Source organism: Panthera onca, chromosome C1 (assembly GCF_046562875.1).
Source record: "Panthera onca isolate mPanOnc1 chromosome C1, mPanOnc1 haplotype 2, whole genome shotgun sequence".
In the NCBI taxonomy this organism is placed as follows: Eukaryota; Metazoa; Chordata; class Mammalia; order Carnivora; family Felidae; genus Panthera; species Panthera onca.
This window is the reverse complement of record NC_138346.1, coordinates 84,667,030-84,676,304: the sequence shown is the minus strand read 5'-3', so window position 1 is coordinate 84,676,304 and position 9,275 is coordinate 84,667,030.

Below are 9,275 nucleotides of genomic sequence, written 5' to 3'. Positions count from 1 at the left end.
TATTGAGTAGAGAAAGTCATTTGCCTCCTAGCTATTTTGCAGGTGTTGTCACTAGAAGTTTTTATCAACAATGTAAATATTTAAATTACCTTTTAAGAATGTTTTCATTCAATAGTATCATATATTACAATAGTGTGCTCATGAAACTTAAATATCTCTCTTTGGAAAAAATCAGGCCCCAAACAAGGGCTTCTGAAACTGTTTCTGAAAACCTGTCAAAATAATAAAAGACATGAGAGCATTAAAAATACATTGGAGTAAAAATATCTCTGAAATGAGGATGTCATTTCTTCTCTAATCATCTATTGCCATTAAATTGGAACATTGGTTGAATTTCAAATAAAATAAAAGGTCTCTTAAATTTAACTGTCATATTATGTTACCCTATGTGATTTTATGAGATGTTGTGTTAGCAAAGAATGGGAAAGCACTGAATATAATTCAGAGAAGTATAAACTAGATAACGTGACTTGACAACTGAAATTTAAAAGGGAAAGTACTTACAGTAGTTTCATATCCGACATCAAGTCATACATTTAACAAAGAAGTTTAGTTTGAAGGTTGGTAAAAATACACTGCCGGGAAATATGTAGATCAAGTTTCAGGAAAGATTCAAATTGTGTTGAGTAGTTTTAAGACACTTCTTTGTTTCTGAAAAACAATTCCTTTGTTTCACTGTTATGCTGTAAAATATAGAAAGAAAAAAAAAGCAAGTTCAATTTCAACAACATTATCACTCAACAATTTGAGACCAAATCCTTACTCTTACACATTTCTTCCTGGTGGAGGGAGATAAGATCTTATTTTTGAATAATATTTTACATGGCAAAAACCATCTCTAAATGAAGACCCTTTTTAAGTCTGTGATATTATTTTATTTAAATCATCAATATTCTGGGCATGACCTACTTTATGGAGAAGATTCATTCTTTGCTGAAACATAATTGCATTATCAGATATTAAGAAGAAGCCATGACCCACAAAATGGAAACAGACCTCCAATGGCCATATCATACTCTGAAGATGATTTTATTTTAACATTTTTGTTGTTAGCCACAGCAGCAGTGTGCTAAGATGGGAAACCCAAACTTCAACATGATTCTAACCTGAATAACATTTAAATATACAAACACTAAATTGAATAATCAATAATAGATTTTTAGTTAGATCACAATTTCTTTGGCAGTAAATGGCATATAGGCAAATCCATCTGAGCCAACTCCATCTTCATTAGTGTCACAGCTTTGCAGGATCTTTTAGAAGCAAGAAGAAATTTCCATGTTTTCCAATGCTCCGTTGTTTTTCATTCTCCATCAAAAATTTGCAATGACACTACCACTTTCTATTCATTGCCTATTCAGATTTGTAAATGGAATTTATTGCAAGCAATGTCATTTTACAGATTAAATTAATATTATTATAAAGAGCTTTAAAACTCAAAGATATTTATGAGTCATGCTGAGAAAGGATCTGTACTCAGTTATAATGATTAATAATAAGTCCCCCAAGTTTTCACAGATGAAATCGCCACCACGTGCATATTTTGAGCACAAAATAGATAACTATAATTCTAAAAGAAGAATGGAAGAAGTGCTGGACCACTAATGCATCAGTTGGATTCTCATGTTATTGGGGGATTGAGTGAAGTTTTGCTTTCAGAATTGGTTGATCTGTGCATAGGCAAATTTGAACATGTAGGCAAACTGAGTGTCTGAGTATTTGAGCATATATATTTGTGGTAAATCATTACAATATTTCCCAACTAATCGTACACCTCGTAACATGACATTGCAGCTTGCTGTTCTCACCATCAAAAGGTGGAGTCTATTTGTCTATTCTCCTGTGCATGGGCTGGACATGTAAACTGTTTTGGTAAATAGAATGTGGCTCTTCTAGTCTTCATCTAAATGGATGAGTGTGCATGAGTGCAAGTGAAAGGAAGTGAAGAACCACCAGGGAAATCTATTTATGAGAAATCAAAATCTTTGTTGTTTAAGCCACTAAATTTTGAAAGCATCTATATCACAGGAATAAATGAACTAAACAATATTGAAATTAAGCTGAAAATTGAAAGATAATTAGGTATTAAATATTAAATCAAACTTCCACAGGTGTTCTGTTTCTGTTATTTATATGGGAAGTATAATACCCATAATTAGGCACTTGTAACTACTTCGAATCTACCTTTTGCTAGTAATGGGCCTGGAGAAACAAACAAAAAGTGTCTAAAATGTAAGCCATTATATTCATTACAATAAAACCTTGATTAGCTGGAAGTTCCAATCAAACTATCAACAGAAAAATGGCAACAAAATAAGCTAACATTAAGGATTTGTTTGATGTTGCAGGTAACTTTGAGTTATGTTTAAGTACAGTGGTTCTCAAATATGAGGAGTCTTAAATTCACTGATGTCTGGTTTCCATTCTAGAGTCTCCGATGCAATTAATCTGCGTAAGGTCTGAGTATCAGGATCTTTACTCAGTAAAGAATATAGTCAGTCTAGGGGCCCCTAGCTGGCTCAGATGGTAGACCATGAGACTCTTGATCTAGGGGTTGTGAGTTCCAGCCCCATTCTGGGTATAGAGATTACTTAAAAATAAAATAAAATAAATGAAAATAAAAGAATATTAGTCTGTTTAAGCTTCTACCCGGTATGTTTTATGCGTTTATAGAAATTATATATATACACACAGAAAGAGAAAGAAGGTTTCTACACACACACACACACACACACACACACACACAGAAAGAATGACAACAATTTACATATATACATATATAGGAAAAGTTTATATAAACAAATTATATGTAAGAAATTACTCACATAAATTGCTTATATATATTATTTATATAACATATAATAATAGTACAAGGTCACCATTATCACCATTAGTTCTAAATCTATTATTTAAAGAACCAGTAATAATGGTGACCCTGTACTATTACTTGATCCTAAAAACTGGAACAATCTTGTTTCTATTATTTTGCAAAAAAGATACACTATTTATTTTTTTTAGAAATATTTTCAACAAAAAAAGCTTGAGAAATTTTGGAAATGCCCCTAGCTAGAGATTGAGTAACAAAGCTGTTACATGTGTTGCTCTATTTAATTAGAATTGTTGTTAATGTTATAGGTTTGCTAAGCTAGTTTCTGAAATGGTTTACGTGATAGGCTTTTAAAAAATTATTATTAAGATGCTTTAAATTTCCATAGTACTATTATTCCAATAATTCAATTATAATCTCTACAACATCTCAGTAAGCAAAATACTTACTTATCAAGTTTAATAAAGATAGCATAAGCAGAAAAATTGCCATCCTATTAATAGATGTCACTGTATTATAAATATTCTATCCTTTGATGTTTTTACACAATTGTGGTTTACTTACAAGCTGTATAAATCCCAGGGTAATTTCCAAGAGAGTGTTCTCTCTCTCTCTCTCTCACAATAATGGGACTTTTCACTAGAGTTTGTTAAAGGTTGCACTAAGTATGTAACACTGATATATATATATATACACACACAATATATATATATATATATATATATATACATACATATACATATGTATATATATACATATATATACATACATATACATATGTATATATATACATATATATACATACATATATATATTATATGCATGATAATTCAATAGAAAATTATTTTCCTCTTTATTTTTAGATTTAAATTTTTACTTGAACTTTGTACAACATTAATTCAAATGAATGAATATCCTCACCCTATTCTGTAAATGTTCAAAATTAATTTCCACTCTGAAGCTATTACACTTCATTTTTCCCAACCTGAAAATGCTCACTTTTCAAATCACCCCAGAAAGAAGTGGTCAATGCATGCAAATCAATATATTCAAAGTATTCACATATTTACTAATTCTCTTCTCCCTGTTTTGATTTTCACTGTAAAACTTGATAAACATTGCATGTATTTCCTTGTTGTTTGTATATATATTATGATGAAAACATCAATTATTTTTTCTGGTGATACCAGATAGTAATATTAACATGATGATTGACGAAACTCAAAAATTTGTAAGAATTTTTTTCTCAAGAGCTATACATGGCTCTTAGAATTATAGCTTTGTTGCTCAAATACAATTGAATAGAACGGTTTTGATGTACTATTTCCATGGTAATACCTTTTGGAATTCTGATGGTGTTTTCTCCATAGAAAGACTTTGTGGTCACTAAGTAGAAGGGATTGTGACTGGCCAACTGTATTTTATGACAAGACAGAGGGGCCTTTATCCCAATTAACTGAGTGACCTGGGACAACAACTTCCGGCACCCAAATGCAATGTCTTTTGTCAAAAAAGGCAGAGAAGTAAAATACCTGCTACCAAATGCTTGCTACAAATGGATTTTTTGAGAACACACACATTCACATGTGAAGGGACCCTTGGCTGGTGCTCTCCTGGGTCCTCATGAAAGACAATGGCATTCTATTTTGAACAAATGAATGATAAGTGCACTGTACTGTTGCCTAGGGAAGTGATATTCAAGTACTGTTAGGACTCCAAAAAAAAAAAAAAAATAGAAGAAGAAGAAGAAGAAGAAGAAGAAGAAGAAGGATACATTCTGTACTTTGGCATATAATCATATATGTTATAACACTGTTACTATATATGTATATATAGATGATAGACAGATGTTTATATAAAGCAATAATATTGTTATAATAATAACAAAATTGGCAACAATACATACATGATATTTTATCTTGTGTAATAATAATAGTAAACACATATGGTCCACATGCTTTTACTCATTAAGTCACCTAATCCTCACAATAACCCTTATTTGGCACATTGGACAGAGAAAATCAAAGGAGGTACAAAATAATTAATAACCTTCTAAAATCTGACTGATAATATCTATAGTATGTCTCAGAGCTGTAATTTAAACACATTAAATCTAATTCCCAGACTTTATGCTTTAAAACACTAAATGAATCTGCTTCTTATATAGAGTAGTTATCACAGTACTACTGCAATTCAGCTTCTATTCAGGTAGTGTATCTTGGTACTTGGGAGAGTTTTTTATGCATAGTTATTATTCCATCCCAGAAGAATAAACTGTCAGAATATAGTGCTCTTATACTAAGTCTGCTTGTATTTATCTTATAAAAATATCGCATAAGCTTACCTCTGGGATTTTGTGACAAGTTTAATTTGAAAATGGCAACGTAAGTATTATTTCTTAAACATTCAAAGTGTAGGAAATATTTCTGAATACTTCACGTAAAATAACATTCTTTAATAATGTTCATGGATATACTCTTTCTAATAACACCAGAAGTTTCATAGATGAAAGTAAGTTGTATGTCTGTTGCATTAGTCAATTCTTTCTCACATGTTGACAGCTCATCATTGCCTTAAACATAAACATAAACATGAAATAGCCTTAAACAATAGCAAAAAGCATGTATGTTGGTAAGAAAAAAATAACCAGGTTATTAAATTTCAGGGAAGTGAGCATATATAGAGTGAGCATATATAGAGCATATATATTCTAGTAGTTGAAATAACTGATGACACCATGGCAAAGAAGGTAAGCTGGGACACTGACAGCCTGCTACATGTAAGGTAAGCACAGGGAGAGGGGGGTAGAGTAGTCTAAACCAAGTGATAACAACAGCAAGATAAGCACAGGTGTTTTTAATATTACATTGACCTGAATTTTTCTCACTGACTTCTAACTAAATGTACAGTGTCCTTTGCTCTTATTTGAAAATAAAAGTTGGGGAGGAGCAAACAGGAAGAGAAAAAGTTAATGAAAGAGAAAACCTGACAATCTATGAATCTCATAAGTGGCTAGGAGGGGAGGAGAGGGCATATTAAGAGGAGATTTGCTGCGAGTAGTAATCCAAAAGGATGGTTTGTGGTGACACTGTTTTGTTTCATCTTCCAAATGAACCCCCAAAGAAACCAAGTGGTAAATAGCTTTCTTGGGGGTAAGCGGAAGATTATAGTTAAGATCTAGAGTTAGCTGGTTTTATACCTGGAGACTTAATAGAAAGAAAAATGCTCATTTTGGAAAAGTGAACTTTAGAGGAGTAAAAATTGTATATATTTTTTAAATAGGAATATTTGCCTAAGGAACCATTGCAATCATGTCATCATTTCTAGTACATTTACCATTACAAGTTTGGAGTTTGGATTGAGAATATACAATTACCTGCCCCAATAATTAATCTTATTATAATAAAGTTTTTGACATAATAAGATCAGAGATAAACTTCCTTTTTCATCCCATATCCAGTTCTCAACCTAGGGAAGCTAGAGTGTTTACCTTCTGTGGAGGGAAATAAAGGGGCAGTTGGAGTGGATGAACAGTGCAAGTGGGTAAACAACAGGCAACCCAGACTTAGGAAGAGATGGGAGACGGAAGTGGGCCCAGGAACTCCAGTGTTCTGTTGAGGTCTCTTCCACTTAGGCTTAGAGATATGGGCAATTAACAGGAAGACTCATGGAATGACTGACACTGTCCTAGAAACTCTAATAACCCCTAGAGCCAAAAATCTATTAATATTTAAACTGAATCTGACAAGTACCACCAGGTGGCACCACACTGTAGTTGAGACTTGAATGGATTTGAATGTCATCCACACTCAAAGGCTCTCTCAACTGTTGCACAGGGTCATCCTAATAATTATATTAAACTCTCTGTAATGTAACACCCATTTTAGATAATTGTATTTTTTAGTGTGGATTCCTTAGTTTGTAGTCTAATTGTATATGCCAAAGAGAACAAAGTCTAGAATTCCACAGTTTTACTACTTGGGTAGTCCATATCCTTGAGAGACAAAGATTTTTTAGCTAATCTAGGAAACCTACATAAAGTACCAACACACTCTGGAAATCACATTAGGACTTACCCATTCAGTGGAAATATATTATGTTACTTGAGCCAATAACCCTCTCACAGAAGAAAATTTTTTCAAAAATTTCCCCCCACCAATATATTTTTTTAATATCAGAGAGATAAAATAGTCAAAATATAGGAAAAAATGAGAACCTAGAAGACATTTGCTTATTTTTCAGAAAGAGCAAAGAGAATTTCTACTTTCACTGTGGAAAACTTAATTCTTAATAAACCAACATCTCACAGATAACAACTGTAATATCTAGGCAAAATATGAAGATCTCGAAAGTAAGGAAAAGCAGGCCAGTTTTGAAGAGGACCCAAAATCTAAGAAGGTTACTGGCCTGGGTGAGTTTCCTGTTTTGGGGACTTTACACTGAGGGTGGCTGCGGTGATTCACAAAACCCAAATACAGTGCCTTTCATTGTTCTGGCTAGAAAAATAGGGAATGAGTTGTGTCAGCCTGGATAGAATTTCAGAAAGGTGAGAGAGAGAGAGAGAGAGAGAGAGAGAGAGATCCAAAAATAGAGAAAAGACTCAACGTTTCTGTGTCTAAATTCTGTTCATGTTTCTGGCTCACCTTCAAAACATGCATTCATTAGGTAAACTGAAAACATTCTGGGCTAAGATTGAAATATGGTAAGGAAAATGAAGATTCAATATGCTGTGTACTTAGGCAAGGCTGAGTTTTCAGTTTGAGACTAACCAGGGTATTTTCTTCTAAAGAAAACACATCATCTCTCTTAGAGGACTAGAAGAGTATCCAGAGTCTCCACAACAAACCTTCATGATGTCCAAGATATTATAAACAGCTTTATGCAATTAAACTTGAAAATTCAGACCCTAGGAAAATATTACTTGTCAGATATCAAGGATTACTTTGAATCTACGGTCATTGTGATATTGACACAAGGATAGAAAAAGAGCAATACAGAGAAGAGAAGCTAGAAACACACCTCTTGATTTATCACAAAGGTACAAGTGTAGAGAGGGAGGGCAACTTGTAGGAAAAAATAAAAATGAGCCCCTGCCTTATATAAAAATCATTTGGGATAGGTGTAAGTATAAACCGCAGAACTATTAACTCTTTGAGGATATTATGGAAAAATATCTTCCTATTTTGGATAGGAAAAAGCTCTTTTAATCAAGAAAAGAAAGCACTAAACAGTAAAGAAAAGATTAACAAATTCAAGAATTAAGAATTTTTGTTCTTCAAAGATACCATAAAGTAATAATATAGAAATGCCAAGTAAAACCATAATGAAAGTCTACTCTATACCTACCGTATTGGGAAACATTTTAAAATTAACATTACCAAGTGTTTATTGATGATGTGAAACAACTGGGTTTTTTAATGTTGTTTCAAACTAGAAACAACTTAATTTTCAATCAATAGTAGGATGGAAAAATAGAATGTGGCATGTTAATCAATAAAATCCTATATAGCAGTTCTAAGTATAATAAAAGCTTGGATTGCAAGTAACATGTTTTGCAAGTGTTCTGCAAGATGAGCAAACATTTCTAATACATTTTAACTTGATAAACGAGTGATGTCTTGCAATACGAGCAGTATTGCTGTAGAATGTCACGTGATCACAACTGAGCCAATGGTTCTTCTCTCTCTCTCTTGCTGTGGGAATTTGGGTGATTTTCTCCCATGCTCAGATGCTCAGTCTCAGGCTGCAGTGTTTGGCATAAATCAGTGATTTTTCATAACATTGGAAGGTGCCCACGACTGGCACTAGTGTATTTTTTGTCACTTCGAAGCACCTATGGACTGTCCTTTGCTTTTCCATACAGGAGTAAGCTTAGGAATGCTTTGCTTCATTCTAGGTCAGGCTGCCTGCAGATATAGACCCTTTCCTTTGCTGCCTTATTGCCAGTTACATTAAATACACTACATGAAAAGTTTATTAATACTGTACTGTATGTAGTCAACATCTGCGTGAGTGTATACAATGGCCTCCATGCAGAAAAAGATTCCATTGAGCCAACAGACAGCAGTGATTCTGTTAGTGATAGTGAAAGTCTTCCTACACAATAACTCTCTTCTCCTCCCTCACACCAGCCACAAAACTTTTCAAAAGTAAGTGAAAGTTAATTTTTTGATTTTTCTTTGTATTTTGTATTTTCTTCATTATTTGGTATTATATTACAGTATTAGAATAATTTTTTTAAAAATATTTATTTATTTGGGAGGAGAGCGTAAGTGGGGGAAGGGCAGATAGAGGGGACGGAGGATCTGAAGTGGGATCTGCACTGGCAGGCTGATAGCAGCAAGCCCGATGAGGGGCTTGAACTCAAAAACTGCGAGATCATTACCTGAGCCAGGGTCCGAGGCTCAACCGACTGAGTCACCTACGCGCCCCTAGAATCATTTCTACA